The 10,000-nt window shown below is 54.0% G+C and overlaps 1 non-coding gene and 1 pseudogene across 1 annotated transcript; one reads left to right on the top strand and one right to left on the bottom strand.

Moving 5' to 3' along the window:
• Positions 1 to 3,247: 3,247 nt before the first annotated feature.
• Positions 3,248 to 3,439, bottom strand: LOC139053428 (U2 spliceosomal RNA). Its single transcript, XR_011510474.1, has one exon. It is a non-coding gene; the product is annotated as a U2 spliceosomal RNA (small nuclear RNA).
• A 4,898-nt stretch (positions 3,440 to 8,337) lies between these two features.
• Positions 8,338 to 10,000, top strand: LOC139053447 (small subunit ribosomal RNA; annotated as a pseudogene; the record flags this gene model as incomplete).

The following is a 10,000-nucleotide window of genomic DNA, read 5'->3' as shown; positions in this document are numbered from 1 at the left end:
TACAAAAATCTTAAACAACCGAGGCCCGCACCTGCTCAATCAACGCCAACTCAATTTAAGGAAGCTGATCGAAACCATCCAGTTTGGGAAAAGCTAATTTATGCAGTAGCATTCTTTTTATTATTATTGTGAGAGACGTGAAATACACACCACGAAATGAACGTCCGCTTGTTACCCTTTTGTTACTGCGGTGCGAAATCATCGCGCGTAATACCGATTCAATTTTGTCTTGTTTGGTGGTCTGTCAGCACTTTGTGTTCTTCAAGAAAATCAGCTACAGGCTTTTAAATTATGTGCGCGAAACTTTTCTCCATCTGCCACCCGGAACATATTTAAAGAAGAGAGAAAGCAGCCGGGGCCTTGAGATTTCGAAAATGCCGCGCTCTGAAATTTTCACATCAGCCATTGGGAAGATAATTATTATCCGTCACAAACAAAAAAAAAAAAACAGCTTTGAAATGAGCATTGATAGTGGCCACGTTTTTTCGGGGCATGTCTTGATGAAATAATTGCAGTTCAGTTCGTTGGTTCAATTGCATTTGTTGGCTCCTTGCAGCATGTCTAGATTTCATCTTTTTCAGTATTCCTAGTGTTCTCATTGTAGTATGAATAACCTGCAGATTTTTCGTTGTTGTTGTTATGCGTTATACAATGCTGAGCGATGTTTTTCCTTTCCTTGAAGCTAGCCATAGAAGTATAAAACTTTCTATAAACTCATTACAATAAGAATCCAGCATACGGTTCATCATCGGCTCGATAAACGTTCGGGAAGTGGCGACTTTTAATGCCGTGATCATGAAGCTTAACAGCAGAGCGTGTTCATCAGATATGCCAGGGGTGACGTAACGCAAGGCGTGAATCGAATCTAAGATTGAAATGGCGTTCTGAATTCTTTTGGTTCCAGATAGAACAAACAAAAATATATAAAAAAAGCATGTCATTGATTGTCATTCAAACCTCAAGAGCGCGTGGAGAAAGTGTTCCGGTTTACATTCGGCAAATCGAAATGAACGGCTAAAATTAACCTATCGTCTGGTTTCATGCGGGAGATCACGTGCGCACGCAAATTTCTTCGTACGGGAATTTTATGAAGTGAAGGCGGCTACAGATCATTTCCTTTGTCTAGTTCATGTTCGTAGGCGCAAATTGCAAACGTAATACTTGGAGGAACGTTTCCACTAATCTACAGGGGCTCTCTCATTTCTCCGATTGCTCGCAAACACATTGCATTGCTAGTCGTGACGTTTCACAGTGACGTTTCACCATGCCCGTCGAAGTTGATTACCAGTACCGCGCCAGCGTCGACCGGCCGGCGAAGCGACGAACTCAGCAGCGCATGCGCGAGGCCCTACAACACCCCAACCGAGCTACCCTGCTTATCGGAGAGAGCGAGTGCGCGTGAACGCGGGCTCGTCTGACGATCTGGATTAAAGAAAAAAAAAAAAGTGTGTCCGAGATATTGACAAAGACAAGTGGTCGCTGTCGCTCTGAGTCTTAGCGCGTTATAGAAAACGTGGGATGGCGGTGCTTCCTCGAGGGTCTAAAAGTACAATCTTCGAACTAGCGCTCCCGGCGGAACGTGGAGCTAGCATCCTTCTTCTTGGAACGGTTTGCAATGGACTGCTTGAATGTGCCGACCACGCGTCACGGGTCGCGTATAGAGCCAACGTTTGGCAAGAACGCGTCTAGCACAACCGATCGCGGTTGCGATAACCCATCGTTGGTAGCGAAAAAAAGAAAGAAAGAAAAAAAAAACACCTACCCGCAGCTTGTTAGCAGTAACCGTAAATGTGGTTCTAAATATAGGTTCGCTGGTCACTGAAACTTTCTCATAACGCACACCACTGTAGTCCAAAAAGAACAAAGCACGCACAATGGATATGATACAGCCGTCACCGCATGATTTCGCGTTTTCCTTATTGCATTACTTTCGTGGGCATGCGCGCTAGGGCCACGCAGGCCAGGAGGCAAGGGGAAAAATAAATAAGAAATGATACGCGATCCTCAGCATTGACTTGGCTGATGTGGCACTCGCATTTATGTTCTTTACCTTAGGCGAGCGCAACGCGCCAACTGAACTCCAATTTCCCATAACGGAAATTCGTATTTGGCCATTTGGTTGTATTTTTGGCTGATGTTCGCGTTTTTCGCCCGAGCATGCGCTTCACTGCGCCGCTCGTTGCCCCTTCAATGCGGCTTCACTGCCCTGCAGGCGTGTTCTGCGTCAAGCCGAACCACCAGGCAAAAAGCCTGGGCGCCGCCATCTTGTTGAGAGCGGCGCCGGGGACACAATCGCGCCTAGCTCATTGAGTTTTCCCCCAAAACTGAACGAAATAGCCTTATTTAAATGAGAAAGATGCCGCGAGTGCCGCAACGAAGGACCTTAAGGATTACCGAAGGGTAACTGAGGGCGACGCGACGAGCTTTGGAAAGAAGAATGATGGGTGTAGCGCTACGGGGGATAAGAATAGAGCAGATTCGGGGGGTGAGCGAACAAACGCGAGCTAATGACACCTTAGTTTAAACCAAGAAAAAGAAATGGGCGTGCGCAGGGCATGCAATGTGGGGGGAAGATCATCAATTAAGGGTTACCGACTGAATTCCAAGAGAAGGGAAGCGTAGCACGGGGTGGCGGAAATTTAGGAGGGCAGATTAGATTAGGAAGGGCGCAGGCACTAGACGGCGACCGTGACCGGGCTTACACGTGACCGGGGTGCTTGGAGAATAATGGGAGAGGTCTTTGCCCTGCAGTGGTCGTAGCCAGCAGGATGATGATGACGAAAAGGTAGCAACAGGTATTCATAACATACAGGTTGGAAAGCTGAGGCACCTCTGAACCCTTGAATATATTTCGCCACACTTGGCCATACGACAAGTTTGTTTTCGAGGCGCTCGGTCCCACTGCAGCGAAAATGTTGCCGGAAATCGGGCACTCCATTTTTGTTTCATAGGGAACCTTTCTTCCACTAGGGCAGCGGATTTTCGCAGGGCGAGCTTGCTGTCGTTTACGGATCAAAGCGATAGTGAACTCCAAAATGCAGTGTTGGCTTTGAGTGGGACTTACATTGATTGCAAAACCCACGGCTAATCACCCTTCCCCCCCCCCCCCCCCCAAGTGGCTCATTACAGCAGACAATCGTTCAGAAACACCGGCATCGTTGCGTATAGTATGGGAATGGTGCGTGTCACGTGAGTGCTCGCTTCGAGCTTGTGTTCTTCATTTTGATTGAATGAAGTCTCACCTAAGTGAGCGGGGGCCGATCCCGGAGGTAGTGCAATACCGGGCCGACCTGCGGCGGAGGTGAAGCAGGCTTCAAGCACTCCGCCAACTTCCAAAAATAGGTTTAATATCGTGGGTCCATATAGAACCCGTATCAGATATTAAGCTGATAAGAACAGATACTACACTTTGATCTTAGCCAAAAGGCCGAGAAGCGATGTCTTTCACTTCACTCCATTGTACCACTGCCTTGTGGGTGCCCTGGCGACATTGGTAACCTCAGCAACAGCGTGGGCAATCTTATAAAACCCAGCCCGTCTAGAGACTCTATGCTCTCTATCTCGCGAATCAACTCGCGACGCCTCAGTCTTTCACTGTTAACGAAACGCCGTCGCGTAGAAACGAGACCCGAGCGCAAGCTTGTTCGCAAGGCAAAACCAACGAAGGCAACCTCGTAGAAAACGGAACAGGCGAGCGGAAAACACGCGCAAGGGGAATGCTTACTTCCGTCTGAATGCGACCGCTCAAGGCGGCTTTCTTTGAGGCCTTCGTTTCAAGCCCGTGCGCAAGTGTAATACACTACGCGCATTTCCCTCATTTCCTTTTATTTACCGCAAGGCCCACTGAAAGTTTTCATACGGCACAGGCCGGGACGGATTGCAACGTGTCGATTCGACCGCTAGAATTAGGTAGCGCGCCTCATGTACGAATGAAAGAGAATGAAAAAAAAAAAATAAATAAATATAGAAAAGGCTGCGCACTCCTTCCAACCGGAAACATAGAGGGCAGGAAGATCGCCATGTGGAGCACAGGTGTTGTTAAAAAAGAAAGAAAGAAAGAAAGAAATAGCGCTACCCCATCATCTTTACCGTGTGCGTGTATACACACACACGCACACATATGCACGCGCACGCACGCGCGCGCGCGCACGCACACACACACACACACACACACACACACACACACACACACATACGCACACATGCTAGCATAGCTTAAGCACAGCTGGAAAGCTCAGCCTTGCGCAAGAAAAAAGGACCACGCCCTTTCGCAAGCCCCTTTGAAACTTTTAAATGAGAAACATGTGTACAGCGAGGTCGTTCGAAACTGGCGCGAAAACGCATCCGCGCCATCTGTGTGCGGAACTAGGAAAACCTACGGCCTTCGCCATACAGAAAGAAAGGTAGATGGCGCGAGCTAACGCTCCGTTGCATACTAAGAACGAGAGCTAGTGAATAATGGCAGAAACGTCTTGGGAAGAGAGAAAAAAACAACAACAACAAAAAAAAAGAAAGACACGCAAGTTGTTGGCTCGCGCAAGCATTCTATTTTACAGCGAGTAAAGAGCATAGCAACTTCTCACAAGAGCAGCAAGAAAGACAAGAAGAACGTGAGAGAGGGGGAGAAACAGGCGCGTTTCTTTGGAATGCAGAGCATGCTGCACACACTATGAAGTGCCAAAGAGACGGGGAAAGCAGATGGCGCGATTGTGTATGTCCTCAAAGCTTGAAAACAATTTCTAAACTACAAGGTGTGCCGAAGTCCGCCTACTCTCATCAGGTTGCTCCCGCCTCCAATTGCATTTAAATTAAAATTACAGTCGCCTCAGAGGCAGAGAGAGAGAGAGAGAGAGAGAAAATGTGTACACTTGCTTCGCGCAGCTGCACCCGTTCAAATTTTACAGCAACAAGAGCACTCCCGCAGGCACAAAGTCCGCTGCCGCGTCCGCCGGGGCGGAATGCACTCGCTTCCGTAAATTGTCGTGCGGCAGACTGCTGCATCGTAGCACACCTGAAACCGCGCAGACGTCAGCGATCGCCGCGAGATCGCTGCGAGCGCTAAAGTCCGAAACCACGTCCGCCGGGGCGGCGGGAGCTCGATACCCCTTCACGAAACTTCTGCGTGTACACCGCCGCACGGCCACGGCGGAGTCGCTGGCATCCTGCGCGCAGTTGCATTGCGTCGCGCCGGGAATCGTTGAAGCCCCACGCAGACGTCGGCGTCGGCCCCGACCTGGCTGCGAGCGCTCGAAGAGACCAAGTCCGAAGCCACGTGAGCCGGGGCGGTGTGAGCGCGACTAAGTCCGAGACGACGTCAGCCGGGGCGGCGTGAGCGAGACCAAGTCCGAGACTACGTCAGCCGGGGCGGCGTGAGCGAGACCAAGTCCGAGACTACGTCAGCCGGGGCGTCGACTAAGTCCGAGACGACGTCAGCCGGGGCGTCGAGCACGCCGCGGTCGCTTTTCCCACTCTTACTCGAAAAATGGCGAAGGGGCCGCGCTAGCGTGCCTTGAATCGGTGAGCGGCGGTACCGCGGCGATCGCGAGAGCTCAAATCGGCCGTGCCAAGGCCAAATATTGGCGCTCGGCTCGGCGCAGTACGCCGCCTTGTCGCACGAGTACGGCCCCGTGGAGGTCTGGTCACTTATCGCTGCTCTTATAAGGGGCCGTACCGCCCTGGCCGACGTTGTACCGTAATGCCGTTTTCGACTTGCGCGTGTTCGTGGTGGTGTCCGCGCACCGCTCCGCACTCGAGAATCGTGCCCACGACGACGCGAGCGCTCGGAAGAGACGCAAGTCCGAAACCACGTGAGCCGGGGCGGTGTGAGCGCGACTAAGTCCGAGACGACGTCAGCCGGGGCGGCGTGAGCGAGACTAAGTCCGAGACTACGTCAGCCGGGGCGTCGACCAAGTCCGAGACGACGTCAGCCGGGGCGTCGAGCACGCCGCGCGCGCTTTTCCCACTCTTACTCGAAAAATGGCGAAGGGGCCGCGCTAGCGTGCCTTGAATCGGTGAGCGGCGGTACCGCGGCGATCGCGAGAGCTCAAATCGGCCGTGCCAAAGCCAAATATTGGCGCTCGGCTCGGCGCAGTACGCCGCCTTGTCGCACGAGTACGGCCCCGTGGAGGTCTGGTCACTTATCGCTGCTCTTATAAGGGGCCGTACCGCCCTGGCCGACGTTGTACCGTAGTGCCGTTTTCGGCTTGCGCGTGTTCGTGGTGGTGTCCGCGCACCGCTCCGCACTCGAGAATCGTGCCCACGACGACGCGAGCGCTCGGAAGAGACGAAAGTCCGAAACCACGTGAGCCGGGGCGGTGTGAGCGCGACTAAGTCCGAGACGACGTCAGCCGGGGCGGCGTGAGCGAGACTAAGTCCGAGACTACGTCAGCCGGGGCGTCGACCAAGTCCGAGACGACGTCAGCCGGGGCGTCGAGCACGCCGCGCGCGCTTTTCCCACTCTTACTCGAAAAATGGCGAAGGGGCCGCGCTAGCGTGCCTTGAATCGGTGAGCGGCGGTACCGCGGCGATCGCGAGAGCTCAAATCGGCCGTGCCAAAGCCAAATATTGGCGCTCGGCTCGGCGCAGTACGCCGCCTTGTCGCACGAGTACGGCCCCGTGGAGGTCTGGTCACTTATCGCTGCTCTTATAAGGGGCCGTACCGCCCTGGCCGACGTTGTACCGTAGTGCCGTTTTCGGCTTGCGCGTGTTCGTGGTGGTGTCCGCGCACCGCTCCGCACTCGAGAATCGTGCCCACGACGACGCGAGCGCTCGGAAGAGACGAAAGTCCGAAACCACGTGAGCCGGGGCGGTGTGAGCGCGACTAAGTCCGAGACGACGTCAGCCGGGGCGGCGTGAGCGAGACTAAGTCCGAGACTACGTCAGCCGGGGCGACGAGCACGCCGCGCGCGCTTTTCGCACTCTTACTCGAAAAATGGCGAAGGGGCCGCGCTAGCGTGCCTTGAATCGGTGAGCGGCGGTACCGCGGCGATCGCGAGAGCTCAAATCGGCCGTGCCAAGGCCAAATATTGGCGCTCGGCTCGGCGCAGTACGCCGCCTTGTCGCACGAGTACGGCCCCGTGGAGATCTGGTCACTTATCGCTGCTCATATAAGGGGGCCGTACCGCCCTGGCCGACGTTGTACCGTAGTGCCGTTTTCGGCTTGCGCGTGTTCGTGGTGGTGTCCGCGCACCGCTCCGCACTCGAGAATCGTGCCCACGACGACGCGAGCGCTCGGAAGAGACAGAAGTCCGAAACCACCTGAGCCGGGCCGCGGCGGGAGCTCGACGCCCGTCACGCAACTTTGGCGTACAAGCCACCGCACGGCCGCGACTGAGTCGTCGCCACCGTCCGGCTGGCTGCACTATAGCACGCCGGGAACCGGGAAAGAACCGCGCAGAGGTCGTCGTTTTGCCGCGGCGTTGGCGCGAGCGCGCGAAGAGACAAAGTCCGAAACGGCGTCAGCCGGGGTGTCGAGCACGCCGCCCGCGCCGGTCGCACTCGTGCTCGGAAACGGCGAAAGGGCCGCGCTAGCGTGCGGCCCCGTAGGGGCACAGAAAGGCGATTGTTCTGGAAACCGCGCTGTCCATAGGCGAGAGATTGCCGTTCGCGCATTCGGTCGACGCGCTGCGCTTTCACGACTTCGGCATTGCGCTGCCGACGTAAGCTTTCCATCTCGCTCGCGGCGCTGCGAGGCGGCACGATTTTCGCCAAACGCTCGTCGAAAGTGGCACGAGTACGGCCCCATGGAGATTTGGGAACTTATCGCTGCTATTATATGGGGGTCCCAGAGAGCAGTCGCCCCCAAAAGCGACCTGGGTGTTTGATATGCGGCGGGCTTCGTGCCCGTCAAGCGTGTCCCCGGTATCGCTCCCGTGGATCCCACAGCTGACGTCTGCAGCCTCATCCGCTTGATGCGTTAGGGGCTGGTTGTCGGACGACGCTTTCTCCACGATATCGAGTTGTGTTCCGCATCGTCCTCGGACGAGTCAAATGCGAAAGCGCCGAAGGCGCGGGCGTGACCCGTCGCCTGGCGGCTTTGCCGTCTCGGCTACGTTGCAAGTGTCGGTCGGTCCACCTGTGCTGCGGGCTCAAGAGAAACCGCAAGCCGTGATCGAGTCGACACAACCAGTCTATCGAGAATGTTGCGTGCTTCTTGCCGCGTGGCGATACCCGGCCCTTCGGGGAGGGCGCCGTAGCGAGCTCGAACGCCGTCGTCTCGGACTGTGCAAAGTGCTACTCTTTGCAAGAACGAAGCGTGCTGGGGCGCCTGAAGGTGGCCTCGGCATCGCAAAAACGGCGTCCGGCCTGCTTGACAGGCGGGACGCGCAGTTGAACGATTACCTGGTTGATCCTGCCAGTAATCATATGCTTGTCTCAAAGATTAAGCCATGCATGTCTAAGTACATGCCGAAATAAGGCGAAACCGCGAATGGCTCATTAAATCAGTTATGGTTCCTTAGATCGTTTCTTCCTACTTGGATAACTGTGGCAATTCTAGAGCTAATACATGCAGTGAGCCTGAAGCCCTTTGGGCGACGGGTGCTTTTATTAGACCAAGATCGATCGGGTTTCGGCCCGTATTGTGTGGTGACTCTGGATAACTTTGTGCTGATCGCATGGCCACGAGCCGGCGACGTTTCTTTCAAGTGTCTGCCTTATCAACTTTCGATGGTAGGTTACTTGCTTACCATGGTTGTTACGGGTAACGGAGAATCAGGGTTCGATTCCGGAGAGGGAGCCTGAGAAACGGCTACCACATCCAAGGAAGGCAGCAGGCGCGCAAATTACCCACTCCCGGCACGGGGAGGTAGTGACGAAAAATAACAATACGGGACTCTTTTGAGGCCCCGTAATTGAAATGAGTACACTCTAAATCCTTTAACGAGGATCAATTGGAGGGCAAGTCTGGTGCCAGCAGCCGCGGTAATTCCAGCTCCAATAGCGTATACTAAAGCTGCTGCGGTTAAAAAGCTCGTAGTTGGATCTCAGTTCCAGACGAGTAGTGCATCTACCCGATGCGACGGCTCGGACTGAACATCATGCCGGTCCTTTCTTGGTGCACTTCATTGTGTGCCTCGAGAAGGCCGGTGCTTTTACTTTGAAAAAATTAGAGTGCTCAACGCAGGCGAGTCGCCTGAATAAACTTGCATGGAATAATAGAACAAGACCTCGTTTCTGTTCTGTTGGTTTTTGGAATACGAGGTAATGATTAAGAGGGACAGACGGGGGCATTCGTATTGCGGCGCTAGAGGTGAAATTCTTGGACCGTCGCAAGACGAACTACTGCGAAAGCATTTGCCAAGAATGTTTTCTTTGATCAAGAACGAAAGTCAGAGGTTCGAAGGCGATCAGATACCGCCCTAGTTCTGACCATAAACGATGCCAACCAGCGATCCGCCTGAGTTACTCAAATGACTCGGCGGGCAGCTTCCGGGAAACCAAAGTGTTTGGGTTCCGGGGGAAGTATGGTTGCAAAGCTGAAACTTAAAGGAATTGACGGAAGGGCACCACCAGGAGTGGAGCCTGCGGCTTAATTTGACTCAACACGGGAAAACTTACCCGGCCCGGACACTGGGAGGATTGACAGATTGAGAGCTCTTTCTTGATTCGGTGGATGGTGGTGCATGGCCGTTCTTAGTTGGTGGAGCGATTTGTCTGGTTAATTCCGATAACGAACGAGACTCTAGCCTATTAAATAGGTGCGGGGTTCCCAGCACCTTACAACCTTCTTAGAGGGACAAGCGGCTCCTAGCCGCACGAAACAGAGCAATAACAGGTCTGTGATGCCCTTAGATGTCCGGGGCCGCACGCGCGCTACACTGAAGGAAGCAGCGTGTCTTTATCCCTGTCTGAAAAGACTGGGTAACCCGTGGAACTTCTTTCGTGATTGGGATAGGGGCTTGCAATTGTTCCCCTTGAACGAGGAATTCCCAGTAAGCGCGAGTCATAAGCTCGCGTTGATTACGTCCCTGCCCTTTGTACACACCGCCCGTCGCTACTA

Source organism: Dermacentor albipictus, unplaced genomic scaffold (assembly GCF_038994185.2).
Source record: "Dermacentor albipictus isolate Rhodes 1998 colony unplaced genomic scaffold, USDA_Dalb.pri_finalv2 scaffold_125, whole genome shotgun sequence".
NCBI classification, from domain to species: Eukaryota; Metazoa; Arthropoda; class Arachnida; order Ixodida; family Ixodidae; genus Dermacentor; species Dermacentor albipictus.
The sequence above is the reverse complement of the archived record's forward strand: the minus strand, read 5'-3'. Positions and strand labels throughout refer to the sequence as shown.